The following is a 15,941-nucleotide window of genomic DNA, read 5'->3' as shown; positions in this document are numbered from 1 at the left end:
ACCGGGTTTTCTGTTTCCACTGACAAAGAACTGGCTCTGGGGCCAGAAAAACCGGTTCCAGGCTAGCACCAACTCTCTGCTGGGCCAGAGGAAAGAACCGCTTACGTCAGCGGGGGGGCGGAGTTGTTAAGACCAACAACAGTAACAAGACCGCGAAAGATCGCCATTTTTAAGCGACGAGAAGCAGCAGCTGTACAAATGCGAAGTCAGCCATTATTATTATTATTATTATTATTATTATTGCTGTTGCTGCTGCATCTTCCGTGTTGTTTTTGCTTCGATATTCATGCCAAGGTTTATGCAAACGTAGCGACGTAACTGACGTATACAGCGACGTAATGACGTGGCTTCCCTTAGCACCGTGAGCTATGGAAAAGCAAACTGGTTCTCAGCTGGCTCGCAAGTTGAACGAGTTGTGAACCAGAACCAGCCCTGGAACTGATTTGGTGGAAAAGGGGTATCAGTGTATAACTTCATTCTAGATTTAGGAGTTATTCATCTTCTGAAGCAGATCCTGTGGAACGTTCCGGAAAGCTTTCTATCGTATATTTCATTTGTACGAATCCCAAATAACCTACAATCCGTGGGAAAAATGATCATTATTTCATTATCCGAGCAGGGAGACACTGACGGAGCTTCTGGTCACTAAATAGAGAAATGAGTCCCAAAATAAACAAACAAACAAAAACAAACGCTGGCGTATCCGAATGACTCAAGCGAACACTCAGGTTCTCACAGTGCTTCAGCAGCGCTGGGGAACATTTGATCTTCCTCCCATTAATTACTCTGGATGCCGCTCCCAGATTTAATTATAGCTCACACCTGAACCCAACCCTGTCTCAGATCACTGATACCTCTCCGTACTCCGCCCCGACACCGCGCCGCACGAAACTCTCGAGTGGTTCCAACAAAGCCGGGAAATGCAGCGAGCTGTCATTTATAAAAACAAAAAACAAAAACCGGGTGGGGCATCAGGAGGTCAGAGGTCACACATACCAGGTTGCCAAGTCAGCATTCGTTTTCTCTTGCTGTGCTGCTTGAGGTTCGACATTCAGCCGCTGCATTCCTTACGTCTCTTTCTTCGCGCTGATTAAAGACGATAAATACTGCAATGCTTTGGGCGTTTTTTTCCTCCGTCACACACACACACACACACAAAAACACTCAGGTATTTCTGTCCTTAAACTAATCCAGCATAATTAATTCCAGGATTACTTTATCGGAGTTCATACAGCATTCCGAAGGCACAGCCCTCTCGAAAGATCCCCACAGGTTTTACTCAAGTGCATGTGACTTAAATATATTATTTGCATTAAAAGAACGTTATAAAGCTCGTATAAATCAATGTTTATTTTCTACGTTTTCCCTACACGCGCATCCATTTACGAACGTCTCGAAAGGTTCCTGGGAACAATCCTGCGGCGCCTGTGGTGTGGCGTTTCATCAATTCCCCGCTCACGTCTTCACCACGTATTTGAAGCAAAGCTTATCGGTGCGGTTTCGTCTTATCCTGTTATTACACGTTTATAACGACATGAAGAAGCAAAATAAAGCCTGGAAGGAAGTACCAAAGATCGCTGGTGCCTCTGGTGAGTGTGTGTAGCTAGTAAACTTAGCTCACTTTGCGAAACTAATCCGAGAACAAAGCTCACGACACGTAAATGAAACTTAAGGCTACACATTTTGACAACCGTTTCTCATCGGAATTAAACAAACAAAGTAAAAATGCATAGCTGGACAGGCCACGCCCACAAACAATGACCGTATCAGGTGCTGTCCGTCACACAACAACAAGATGCAAACTACAAGCGACCTGCTCCCGTGAACGCAGGGCTTTCCATCGATACAGAAATAGAGTATTAAAGTTATGATGTAAAGATTTAAAGGTTTAAAGGGGCGGTCTGTAATATTTAGCTTTTAGCACGCAGCTTAATACAATGTAACATTTAACCATTTTTATTTTAGTCATTAAAGTTGTGTAGAGTATTAAAGTTGTGATGTAAAGATTTAAAGGGGCGGTCTGTAATATTTAGCTTCTAGCTTCAGCTTCGTACAATGTAACATTTAACAATTTTTATTTTAAAGTTGTGTAGAGTATTCAAGTTGTGGTGTAAAGATTTAAAGGGGCGGTCTGTAATATTTAGCTTTTAGCACGCAGCTTAATACAATGTAACATTTAACCATTTTTATTTTACTCGTTTTCCTTGAATACACTCAGAGGAAAAAACTTTCTGAACAAAGATACGCCGGTGCTTTCTGCTCACGTTTTTGAAAATTTTTTTTACAATAAATAATACGATAAGACATGCAGCTACAAAAATACTGATATTCACTAAATAATTGGTATAAATTTCTTGGAATAAAAATCCGTCCTGAACACCTTCCATCCAAAATTTATTCGTCAGACAAAAGAAACTAAAAGAAGCTCACGGTGAAATCGGATCGTTAGCAGTATTAAACGTCACTGTAAATGCGTTAGCATTAATGCTAGCAATAATTCACCAATAACGACGCCTCCCTGTGACATCAGCGCACCACACAACGGTTAGTGTTACACTGCGATGGCGAAAATACTATGCTAACAGAATCACAGATATCTCAACATGTTTCAGCGCGGAGTTTTCCTGTATGACGTCAAGTTGTGTTAAAAAGTGACGCGTCCGTAACGGAGAGCATCCGATTTGTCAATTCCTTTCTTCGCATGCTCAAGAGGGAGGAGTTAAGAAGCCAGGAAAAGAAAAACAAACGAAAACAACCAATTAAAGAAACAAGAAGCATGAAGTATGCGCAGGGAGTTTGCTTTTGTTGAAAGCATCAGTGATGAGGAGCTGTGGGTGGAGCTAATTTCAGGGATGGAAAAATTTAAGACTGAAACAGGCGAGAACTGATACGGAACCAAATGTAATTCTGAGATTGTATTATTATTATTATTAGTAGTAGTAGTAGTAGTATAACTACAGGTCTAGGGACACCTTTAAAAGTTACAGACTGCCGCTTTAATAACGGCACATTTTTAGATGACTGTGTCACGGAGACCCGGCCGGCTGGAGCCAACGGTTCCTATGAGTCGTCTCTGAGACAACGGTGTCTGTGAGGAGGTTGTCAGACAAGTTTCCAGCACTCATACCCCCCACCTGCCCCACCCGCTCCACCCGCCCATGCAAAAAAACATGAACTACAGCTTCCAGAAAAAAACAAAACAAAAGTCAAGCAAAGTTCCTTCTCTTCAAAAACGAGATGCAGCCGATCAGCACGGTGCCTCGAGTCCAGGCTCGACGACAATCCCAAATGTCCAACCACGCATTAATTGGGAGTTGACCTGATGTCCAGTATTCGATGAGTAGCAGTGGCGTGCGGTGAGCCCTATGGCAGGGTAAGCAGTGACACATGCTGTGCACTTTTTCATGCTGTGATTAGATAGATAGATAGATAGATAGATAGATAGATAGATAGATAGATAGATAGATAGATAGATAGATAGATAGATAGATAGTAGGCCTATACTCAAAATAATGATGGAAAAAAAATCAAAGCAAATCAAATCGTTATTTTCAAAGACAGCCGCTAGATGGCGCTATGGTAGATGTACCACTGAAAACCGATGATGTATCAAGATGCATCTTCAGATGCTCATCTTTCTCCACAAATGCGTTTAACAACTCCACATAATTCCCCCCGTTAGCTGAATCAGTGGTTTCATCCCTCCCCCTAAATGCTAGCTCCTGCCTGGCAAGGTAGCAAGTGGCACGAATCAAATCCTTTAGTATCTCATGGTTTTCGCGAACTTTTGCATTATGCACGGAAATTTGCAGTCGACTGGCCTCGTCCAAAGCTAAATTTATTGGAGTCCCCTTCCCAAATGTTTTCAATGCTATTTGATTTTGGATGTGTACATTTGATCTTTCATGTTTGGCCAATGCAGTGGGCAGGTTGTTTAAATCAGTGTAGCCGGCACATACCCACACATTGTCACGCTGTTTGGAGAACAGCAGACAGGGGAAGCAGAACAGACACTTGCTAACTTCACACCCGCAAAGCCACTCTTTTCTGTTGTACCATTCCGGCTGGAATGTACGTACAATTTTCTGCCCCTTTCGCTGATGGAAATCGTTAAGAGGGGGTGTTGGCCTACCTCGATTGATTGTAAGCAACTTCTGCTGGTAATCAAGTTTGTTGAAACACTAAGTGTGCAATTGTAGACATATTCACCTGTGAAGTTTTCGCTAACGTGCTCAAAATACAGTGTGTGGGGCATATAGCACAGACAGTAGGCACTTCATGTGCAATGTAACAATTTTTCATTTTGACCGCTGTGATTGGCTCGCATATTCCCGCTGCGGCAAAAGCTGAGCTTTTGCTCCCCATAGACTGTCTATGCGATACATAATACGCATGCGCAACCCCCCTATATTGGCAGCGTTGAAGTCAAGACAGGCAGACCCAAAGGGAGCCTACCCTGGTCTTCGAAATGCGAGCGGAGGATTGCGCGTTCCCGCGACAACCTGCCAAAGCCTGGGTGCTTTGCGTCGTGCGATAACTTGGGTTTTTGATCGGTCTTCGGAGACGTAAATGTACTTTTAACAACTCATTTGTTCCAAAACATTGAGTTGGAACAAATGAGTTGTTAAAAGTACATTTACGTCTCCGAAGACCGATCAAAAACCCATATTGCACATTGTGAACTCTCAACAATATATTTTTTAAAAACACGTGTTGGTTTTTATTTTAATGAAATTTACCTAAGGTAGGCAGTGCCTACCCTGCCTACCCTGACCGCACATCTGTGATGAGTAGATCATTACGTACGTTTCAAGAAAGTTCATTTTCAAAACTCATCTCATCTCATTATCTCTAGCCGCTTTATCCTTCTACAGGGTCGCAGGCAAGCTGGAGCCTATCCCAGCTGACTACGGGCGAAAGGCGGGGTACACCCTGGACAAGTCGCCAGGTCATCACAGGGCTGACACATAGACACAGACAACCATTCACACTCACATTCACACCTACGCTCAATTTAGAGTCACCAGTTAACCTAACCTGCATGTCTTTGGACTGTGGGGGAAACCGGAGCACCCGGAGGAAACCCACGCGGACACGGGGAGAACATGCAAACTCCACACAGAAAGGCCCTCGCCAGCCCCGGGGCTCGAACCCAGGACCTTCTTGCTGTGAGGCGACAGCGCTAACCACTACACCACCGTGCCGCCCATTTTCAAAACTTTTTTTTTTTTTTTACGTGTTATTTTGCACAATGTCGTGTATTACACCGGATTTTATTTACACTTGTGGTCTGCTTTCTGCTTCACTTTAATACAAATATCTGGAGAGGTGATCAAAAATATTTACATTCGAATGGAGGTCGCGACTCGTAATTCCCAAACTCCGACCAGGAAAACGCCCCTCGTTTTGGAATTCCTCAGACTCCCTCCGAGTTCTGCAAGTGACTTCTGCAAGCATCAGCAGTAATCAGGTGCCTTGCTGGTGGTCCAGGGACTCGAACCGGAAACCTTTTGGTCCCAAAGCAGCTTCTCAAACCATTAGGCCACGACTGGACAAGCTGGATAGCTCGTCACGAGCAAACAAGCTCAAACGCATGGGAGTCGAAAATGATGTTATGCTGATTTCCGACTTCCCGCTTCCGAGACAATTCGAATACAGAATTCTCCGTGTTTACGTCTCGGTTTATCGTACGTGGTTTAAGGTTCTTCGCTTGCAAACTCTTGCTACCCGATTTGTATCCTTTATCCGAATCCTAATCAACCGGGAAGTAAAAACGCGTTTTCGCTGAGTTGTCTTTCCCGTATTAAACTATAGTCTGTTCTGGGATGTCACCAGTTTGAGGTTGTGCAGGAAAGGGAATGCAAACAGGACTTCAGTCAACACACAGGTCGCGAATTACACTTCCAGCTTTAACGGTTCTCAGGCTACACTCTTCACGTGCGTTAGCGTGAATAACCGGCGCGGACGACGTGAGTAACGTGTGTGTAGATGAGTTGACGGCTCTGCTGAAACGGGCAGCGCGTGGCATGGACGCGTCAACGATCTTAAAGCGACGCAGGTCGATGCGCAGGTTCAGGAATCATTTAATCCACTCCCCTTTCTGAATTATTTGAACCGATCCCCATCTCCATAGCCGGTACGCATCATCTCATCTTGTTTCAATACGTTTTAGTTCCGAATGCATGCAGGGCGTCCTAACCACGTGTTAGGGTCAGAGGTCGTGACTGCGGAGAAAACATTTTTACAAAAATAAAAATCAAGGATTGAAATATTCCGAATCTAAACGCACCTGTGAGCTTGAAGGCTCTCGAGCGCTCGGTTCTGTGTCGGAGGGCGCCGGATCCTCTGTCTTTGTGGCGACCTCGCTCATTATAATATTATAATGAGGATAAACTTCGGCCGTAAACGTACCTGAGCGTAAACATTAGCGTGCTGTGTTTTTCCAGCTCGTTCTCCTTCACAGGCACGAGGCAGCGGGCAATACAGCGTGGGATTCAAGTACCTCGGGGTTATTCCAGCTCCACAGGGTGCTACTCATCTTTTTAATACGGCCACCTGGGTCACTTTAACAATACTTCCACCACGTTCATCTCCAAGCACAGCGGCACCGGAAAACGAGTCTGGATCGCTTTCTGGCTCTCGCGTGCGATCTTCGACACTTCACGCAAAGTCATATCAAGGTGTTAACGATCAATTAAAGCAAAATGAACAGGGATTTTTTTTCCCCCTCAGAGTCTTTTTTTTTTTTTTTGCAGTTAAAGGAGAACTGAAGGCAAATGTTTTATTCTCAAAATTCTAGCTATTTATTAGCCTGGCAAGCCAGACTAAATGTGAATATTTAGTCTGGCCTCGCTCGTAGACATTTCCGAAGCGGGTAGGAGGAACAACCCGCTGTCTTTCAAACTGTCTCTGTGCGTATAGGCCAACGCTCTGACCAATCAGCGCAACAGTGACTGTGACGTAGTCAGAGCGACAGAAAGCAGTGGGGGAGGCCTTGAAATAAATAATTTTTCAAAATGCGTATTAATTAATTAACAGGTTCTAGATATTAAGAAGTTTGGAGATAATGACCACAAGTTTGGAGTCTGCACCACATACACTCATTTTTTTCAAGTGTTTTTCAAGGGCTTGCTTAAACTGTTTTTGAGAGTTTTTATTTAGTGGTGTTTGGTGAAATAATTTCCCTTAAATTTAAAATAACGGGAAAATAAGAAACAATCAAAAAGTAATGTTTCAAAGCTGTTTATTAATTCTTCGTACTGCACAAACTAGCCCCATCCTTTTGGCTACGAGCGGAGCCAGCTGGTAGATCAGACTTTTGCCATAGCCGGTCGGCAAAACAGCGAAAACGTCCTTCTTGAAAAGGAATGAGCGGAGAGCCTCTTCCTGCTCATGTTTCAACCAAAACTCCAAGTCTAATTCTTCTAAAACTGATTCCAAAGCGGAGTCAAATGCGCGCTGTTCACTAGCCGTAGCCATCTTTCCTGTTGCGCTTTCTCCAGCGTCGCGCAGCTTTGTCGTCACTCCTGCAAAAGCCCGCCCAAAGAATCCAAACAAAAACCTTGCGTTGTGATTGGCGGGCACGATTTGATGCCCGGGGTGTTTTTGTTTATATGGTGCGAGGCTAGACCCGCTCGCAGGCAAAAAATATTTTTGGCCGCTAGGCAGGTGGGTCTAGTTTACTAGGCTAGGTATTTATCTCATTTTATTAAATATCAGAATGCATTTTTGATCGCTATTTTGTCGCTGCTGTAGCAAGTTCTGAGTGTTTGAAATATGCTCTGTAATATATCAGTCCATATGTCAAAGCGACGGCCGTAAACGAGGTTCGTTGAGACCTGTGCGAGACATCGTAGGACGGAAGTAAAACATACAGCGGAAATCAAAGTGACCGACATCTGCCAACGTTCCCTGTGTCCGAAATCACTCACTCGTTCACTACTCCCTATACAGGGAATTACTCTATAGAGGACTACACAGTGAGCTCATTGGTAAAATGATAAAACTCTTTCGGACACTTGTCCGTCGTGCTGGTATTTACGTCATATTATGCCGAGCACATTTCCTACATTAATCAATACACAGTACCTGCAGCTTTCAGTTCTTTTTTTTAAATCAAGGCTGAATCCTTTCTTTCTTCTTCGCCGCTGCCTTTTATTAAATCACATTTGAGACTTTTAATTTGATTTCTTTCAGCGCGACTGCAATGCATGATGGGATATATTGCTTTGGTTAGTGACCACCGTTGTTCACGACTTTTCGTGATGCATTGTGGGATACTTTGAGTGCACTATATTTTCGCTAGGGTAATCAGTCTACGCATCAGTAACCACTAGGGTCACGTCACGTCCACGGACTGTATCAAATCAAGTTCAGTGATTTCTCCGCATCGTTATTTAACGCGATCAGTTGATGGCAGAATGGAAGGAGGCGGTTCTTCTGGGGAACGCACGCACTCATGGCTTTACCTAGAACCCATGTTTCAATTTTCTGAAAGGATTAAAGATGCATTTCGTTTTAAATGTTTGCCGAAAACGAACCACATCATGGCCGATTAAAAACTTGGTGTCTGACCTGCGGAAGCATATTGAGGGATGTAAACGTTTTATTCCAAGAGAAAGCTTGCAGTGAAGTTGTGTGTGCTTTTAGAGCTAGCGATAACGTTGTAATAGCTGTGCAGTCTGGTTAGTCACATGACTTTCTATAGATTTGCGCACCAAGTTGCCGTAGCCTTGTCCACGGCTAACGTTAACACATAGCTAGTTAACTTGGACGCTGTTAGTTAGCATGTAAAAACGGAGTTATGCTAACATGAATAATGTTAACTTATCTGAAGTCCTTTCAGAAATATGTTTTAGCATAATCTTGCCAAATAAACAGAATGTAGAAATCTTTTTTTTCTAGTAGCGTTAGCTACCCAATATGATTTTGAGTTTGAGAAGCGTTTGCTAGCATGTCAGGTGTCGCGTCACTGACTAGCTAGCTTAATGTTAAACCACCATGATGGCACAGCATGCATTCATTTTGTGAATTCACATTTCTGTCGTTGGTAATGACATTACAGGCTTTCGTCTAAACCGGGGAACAGGGGCGCTGTGCCCTCTTACTCTTGGCGTGCGCCCTCTTACCGAAATGCCGATTGAACCCCAAGTCACACTTAGGCCATGCACTTATATGCTACTGCACAACATGCAATCTTTCTCAAAACGATCTTTTCTCTGTGAAAACATCCCAGCAACGCCACGTGACAATGTGTCTGATCATCAAATACGTCATAATTACTCCAAAAATATTCCAATCATAGTAGATACACCGCCAGACGGTGCAAAAACAATCCGAATTGGCGTTTTCCAGACTGAGGCGCCATGTTGTTTAGTTGTCACGGCTGCTCTCGCGAGATTTGACATGGGTTACATACAAGGTCAGCTGACTTGTAGAGCGAGATTTCTCGAGACTGAATGACCTTTCACCCATTGGCGCGGGAGCTTTTGACAGAAGTAGTTCGCGAGTTGTTTTTGTTGACACTTGGGCATTTAAAGATGGCATCCCGTGGCACGAAACGGAAGAAAGCCAAAGACTGTCCGGGGCAGAAGAAGATTACTTTTCTTTTTCAATGTTGACAGACAATTTGTTACAATTTCCCTCTCGGATAGCCTCAGAATGTCCCATTGGAGCCTCAATTTTTCAAAGGCTTCGCACGGCGGAGGGAGGGACGGACAATCGGCACCATCCTCCCCACTTCGCTCCCTCGCCATGGTGAGCACCCTCGTACTAAATTTTTCTAGAAAAACCCGACATTAGGTTTTGTAAGCGTTGTGGCAATAATACAACAATGCGTTGACAGAAAATGTACTTTTAATACTTAAGTATTTTTAAAAGCGAGTACTTCAGTACTTTAACTTAAGTAAAAATTTGACTGGAGAACTTTCACTTGTATCGGAGTAACATTTAACCAGCGGGATCTGAACTTTCACTTAAGTAATGAAGTTGGGTACTTTGTCCAGCTCTGGTTTTTTGTTTTTCGCACCATTCTGTGTAAACTCTCGAGACTGTTGTGTGTGAAAACCCCAGGAGGAGATCAGCAGGTTCTGAAATACTCAAACCAAGAATACTCATCTGGCTCAAACCAACACCCGTACTGCCACAGTGAAGGAAAGAAAGAAAGTCACGCAAAAATTAAGATCACAATTTTTCCCGTTCTGATGTTTGAACATGCTGAGCGTTAACCGAAGCTCTTGAATTGTATCTGCGGGATTTGACGAGTCTTACTGCTGTCGAAGGATCGGCTGATTAGAAAACCGCATCAAACAGAACAGCACGTGGATGGATGGATGTTCCTAATAAAGTGGCCGCAAGTGTAGAGAGATGCGTTTTGAGCTTGCAGTCTTAAAGGAACAGTCCACCGTATTTCCATAATGAAATATGCTCTTATCTGAATTGAGACGAGCTGCTCCATACCTGTCCGAGCTTTGCGCGACCTCCCAGTCAGTCAGACGCAGTCAGACGCGCTGTCACTCCTGTTAGCGATGTAGCTAGGCTCAGTATGGCCAATGGTATTTTTTGGGGCTGTAGTTAGATGCGACCAAACTCTTCCGCGTTTTTCCTGTTTACATAGGTTTATATGACCAGTGATATGAAACAAGTTCAGTTACACAAATTGAAATGTAGCGATTTTCTATGCTATGGAAAGTCCGCACTATAATGACAGGCGTACTAACACCTTCTGCGCGCTTCGACAGCGCATTGATACGGAGCTCGGGAGTTGTACCATTTTTTTTAGACAGGGCGGGCGGACCAGGGCATTCGCCCGCCTGGCCGTGCCCGACGAGGAGCGCTCTCGACCGGCTTGGGAGGCAGACGGCAGCCCCTCCTGGAAGTGTGGTTTTACCATGGACCTCATGCAGAAAAATGATAAAGTCCCAATTTTACCATGGGGCTCGAGTTGTACCATTTTTTTTAGACAGGGCGGACGGACCAGGGCATTCGCCTGCCTGGCCGTGCCCGAAGAGGAGTGAAGGTATCAATGCGCTGCCGAAGCGTGCAGAAGGTGTTAGTACGCCTGTCATTATAGTGCGGACTTTCCATAGCATAGAAAATCGCTACGTTTCAATTTGTGTAACTGAACTTGTTTCATATCACTGGTCATATAAACCTATGTAAACAGGAAAAACGCGGAAGAGTTTGGTCGCATCCAACTACAGCCCCAAAAAATACCATTGGCCATACTGAGCCTAGCTACGTTGCTAACAGGAGTGACAGCGAGTCTGACTGACTGGGAGGTCGCGCAAAGCTCGGAGAGGTACGGAGCAGCTCGTCTCAATTCAGATAAGAGCATATTTCATTATGGAAGTACGGTGGACTGTTCCTTTAATGCGTACAATTTCAGTTTTCAATCCTAATTAACGTGTGCAATTCTGAACATGCCACATTGTCTATATCCACAAAAAAAATATTTAGGTTAGATATAATGTTGCACGGCAGAACAAATGACTACGTTTTGTGTCAAATTTCGTACTTATAAACAATTCTAAACAAACCAAAAAACAATTCCCATGAGATGCAGCTGGCGTCTGAAGTTTCTCATAGTAAAATTATAGATCGGAGAGAACAATACGAGACGGAAAGTGAAAAGAAATACGAACAGAGAAGTTTAACATCTTCATCCTGCTCACAGACTCGATATGCGTCGCTAAACATTTTACAGGTCGTCATGGAAACCTGTCACATCCCAGCTCGGATCTGCCTTCGAGCGTACACCGTGGTTCGGGTTCTCAATCCTCCAGACATACGCAAAGTACGCAGGAGAGAGCAACGATGCGTACGATATCACCACCATACTGGAACTTAGGTGGGGTTTACATTAGACCGTATCAGCGGATCATCAGATTAACGTTTTTAAAACGATTAGTGTGCACACAGCAACGCCAATACACGGATACGCTCGGCTCCGCAGGCATCCTGCGCTCCAAATCACTCCGCCCTGAACAGCGAGTGCCCTCTGGAGGGTGCGCACTCCGGCCCTGCGCAGCTCACACAGCGCGCGAGTGAAGTGAACAAGCTGTGATTCGGGACTGAGCTGCTGTGTGTGTGATCCCAGCGCAGATCACTTACCACTTGCAAGTGGAAGGATGGCAAGCCTAAAGACAATCATAACTACACAATGGGCAGTATTTGCATCAGTATTTGCAGTATTTTCATACTTTTATACTCTTTAATGAAAGGTGATACAAGGCGGAAGTCCGCGCCGTTTTTCAGCAGTCGCGTCACATGACCAACGCCAGCGAATCAGGAAGGTGGATGTCACAGTGACGTTGTCCAATGAGACGCCAGCTAGAGCTCAGCACAGCGTATCCGCGTATTCTCAATGTTTACACAGCACCGGACCAGACACGATCTGGATTGAATACGTGGACCCTGGCGGATTCCCGTTTCCCGGCATTTCCAGGCGGTTTAATGTAAACGGACAGTGCATCCGCGAAGAAAACGAGACAGATACGGTCTAATGTGAACTTGGCCTTAGAGCTCAGGGGAAGGTTATGAGTTCAGACTACGGTCACACGATGAAAATGAGGCGCTCGGTGGCGATGTTTCGCTGCGAGGATTCATCGCCACTACATTTCAAAAGCACGCGTTGAAATTTTTCCGAGACGTTTTCGACCACTCACTAGGTGGAGACATGAAAAACAACAGCTCGGAGAACATTCGCCGTTATAGTGGTGAGATTACTGATTTTTCATCGCCGAGTATTCGTAAACCTGTCGTCTGACTGTCGTGGAAGAAATAAATCATACAAAAAAAAAGAAGAAAATGGTTCAGACTTTTAGAAAAAGAAAAGAAAGAAAGCACAACTTTATTCATCACACACTTGTGAAATTTCCTCTCTTCATTTAACCCATCTGAAGCAGTGAACGCACACACACACACCCAGAGCAGTGGGCAGCCATGCGAACAGCACCTGGGGAGCAGTTGGGAGTTCAGTGTCTCAACTCATATTAACCTAACTGCATGTCTTTGGGGGAAACCGGAGCACCCGGAGGAAACCCACGCAGACACGGGGAGAACATGCAAACTCCATACAGAAAGGCCCTCGCCGGCTGCTGGGTTTGAACCCAGAACCTTCTTGCTGTGGGGCGACCGTGAATTTATCATAATTTTAAAAAATTGATCTCATATACACTACCGTTCAAAAGTTTGGGGTCACTGTGAAATGTCCTTATTTTTGAAAGAAAAGCACTGTTCTTTTCAATGAAGATCACTTTAAACTAATCAGAAATCCACTCTATACATTGCTAATGTGCTAAATGACTATTCTAGCTGCAAATGTCTGGTTTTTGGTGCAATATCTCCATAGGTGTATAGAGGCCCATTTCCAGCAACTCTCACTCCAGTGTTCTAATGGTACAATGTGTTTGCTCATTGCCTCAGAAGGCTAATGGATGATTAGAAAACCCTTGTACAATCATGTTAGCACAGCTGAAAACAGTTGAGCTCTTTAGAGAAGCTATAAAACTGACCTTCCTTTGTCCGTTTACATTAAAACGCCGTGATTTTTGATTGAGGTGGGGTTTACATTAGACCGTATCAGCGGATCATCAGATTAACGTTTTTAAAAACGATTAGCGTGCACACAGCAACGCCAATACACGATTCGCGTGCACACAGCAACACCAATACATGGATACGCTAATCACATGACTAATTCGGCACGTAAGTTGAGAAATGTGTCAGTGCGGCTCATCACTTCCTCCTCAGCGGCTGCGCTCCAAATCACCCTCTGGAGGGTGCGCACTCCAGCCCTGCGCAGCTCACAGAGCGCGCGAGGTAAGCGCACGAGCAGTGATTCGGGACTGAGCCGCTGTGCGCAAGTCACTTACCACTTGCAAGCGGAAGGATGGCAAGCCTAAAGACAATCATAACTACACAATGGGCAGTATTTGCATCAGTATTTTCATACTTTTATACTCTTTAATGAAAGGTGCCGTTTTTCAGCAGTCGCGTCACATGACCAACGCCAGCGAATCAGGAAGGTGGATGTCACAGTGACGTTGTCCAATGACGACGCCGGCTAGAGCTCAGCACAGTGTATCCGCGTATTCTCAATGTTTACACAGCACCGGAGCTGACACGATCTGGATTGAATACGTGGACGCTGGCGGATTCCCGTTTCCCGGCGTTTTAATGTAAACGGACAGTGCATCCGCGAAGAAAACGAGACAGACACGGTCTAATGTAAACTTGGCCTGAGTTTCTGGAGCATCACATTTGTGGGGTCGATTAAATGCTCAAAATGGCCAGAAAAATGTCTCGACTGTATTTTCTATTCATTTTACAACTTATGGTGGGAAATAAAAGTGCGACTTTTCATGGAAAACACAAAATTGTCTGGGTGACCCCAAACTTTTGATATCTCAGATTAGCGTATCGGGACACAATGTATCGCAACACGGACCACGATATTATCGATATCGTCACATCGGCCAGCTCGAGCTGGATGTTGAAGCTCAATCAGACGAGTCACATCAGCTCATCATTTTCAGCTCATCGGTGATTACAGGAAGAAGAAGAAGAGGAGGAGAAAAAAACATTATGATTATGCGATGTCATGATTTGGAACATGATGATGATGATGATGGTGATTAGAGATGTGAGAACAGATGTGAAGATGATTTCTTTGCAGCGCAGTGACACATTATGGTGCGAGAGCAGGCATGAAGGTGAGCTGAGACACTCCAGCACACCTAAGACGCGTAATAAAGCGTTATAAGGCCCTGGAGAACAGGTTGGAGCTGAAGGATGAGGAGGAACTTGCTCAGGATAAAACTTGCAGTGTTTTTAAAGCAGCTGTCAGTTTAAGAAAATATACATGTCTGCAAACAAACAGAAAAAGGGACAAAACAAACAACCTCCTGAACATGAAGCAAAACGCCCAGGCAGGAAATAAACCTGTAAACAAGTAAATAAATGAGTAAATAAATAAATGCATGCTCTGGTGGGATGGGATCTGATCAGATGAGCAGCAGGAGAGCCTGATTTCGACAGATAGATAGATAGATAGATAGATAGATAGATAGATAGATAGATAGATAGATAGATAGATAGACAGACTGTGTGTGTGTGTAATCTGTCACTATGGCGATTGAAATGCATTTATTTACCTGGACACTGTTTGGCTTCCCGAAGCTCGTGCACACTTTTATTTCCTGTTTCCGCCGCCGCTCTTTTCTTCCTCATTCACCGATTTCCGTTAAAACAGAAAAGTGCAACATTGTTTCTCCTTCAGGCCACAACTCTGTCTGTCTCTCTGCCTGTCTGTCTGCCTCTCACTCCTCTCTCTCTCCTCCTCCATGTTTGCGGCTCCTCCACCGACGACAACATTAGTGACGTCACTCCCCCGTGTCACGTGGGCCCCGATTGTGGGGTGCTAAAAATAGACGAAAGTACGCGAGAGACCGAGAAGAACGCGCACGCGCACACGCGCGTTCACGTGCCCCCACAAAACACTCCTGCTCACGCGCGCGCCTCTCACATGAACGTCCCCGCCTCCTGAGCTCCGACTGTCCAATCCAAACCCGAGCCACTTCGAGTAGCCAATCCGAGCGCGGAAAAATACTCCAGCCAGCCAATCGGGCAGGACAAAGCCTGCGTGAATATACCGGAAGTACAATACAATACAGTAAAAGCAAAACATAAAACTCGTTTGTCAGTTGTTTTCTTAATCATTTAGGACCGGAACTAAGTTTTGAAACAAAGCGAATTTACGCAAAACCGTGTAAAAATACTTTAAAACTAAAGTTGCAGGAGTTTTTTTTTTTTTATTACGACTGAGCGAAAGCCTCGCCTTGAGCAACTTAGACCACGCCCACTATGGACACGCGTCCAATCAGCGGTTGGCTCATAATAATAATAATAATAATAATAATAAATCAACAACAAAAATAAGC

General features: G+C 44.5%; 1 protein-coding gene across 1 annotated transcript in view; it reads right to left on the bottom strand.

Annotated features, from left to right (window-relative positions):
* Positions 1-15,469, bottom strand: part of hdac5 (histone deacetylase 5) — a 197,677-nt gene extending 182,208 nt beyond the window's left edge. Inside the window, 1 exon segment of the mRNA XM_060942459.1 lies at positions 15,156-15,469. The gene's annotated coding sequence lies outside the window, so the exon portion shown is untranslated.
* Positions 15,470-15,941: the final 472 nt, after the last annotated feature.

This window comes from Neoarius graeffei, chromosome 16 (genome assembly GCF_027579695.1).
Source record: "Neoarius graeffei isolate fNeoGra1 chromosome 16, fNeoGra1.pri, whole genome shotgun sequence".
In the NCBI taxonomy this organism is placed as follows: Eukaryota; Metazoa; Chordata; class Actinopteri; order Siluriformes; family Ariidae; genus Neoarius; species Neoarius graeffei.
Note: the sequence above shows the minus strand (reverse complement) of the source record. Positions and strands in the feature narration are given on the sequence as shown.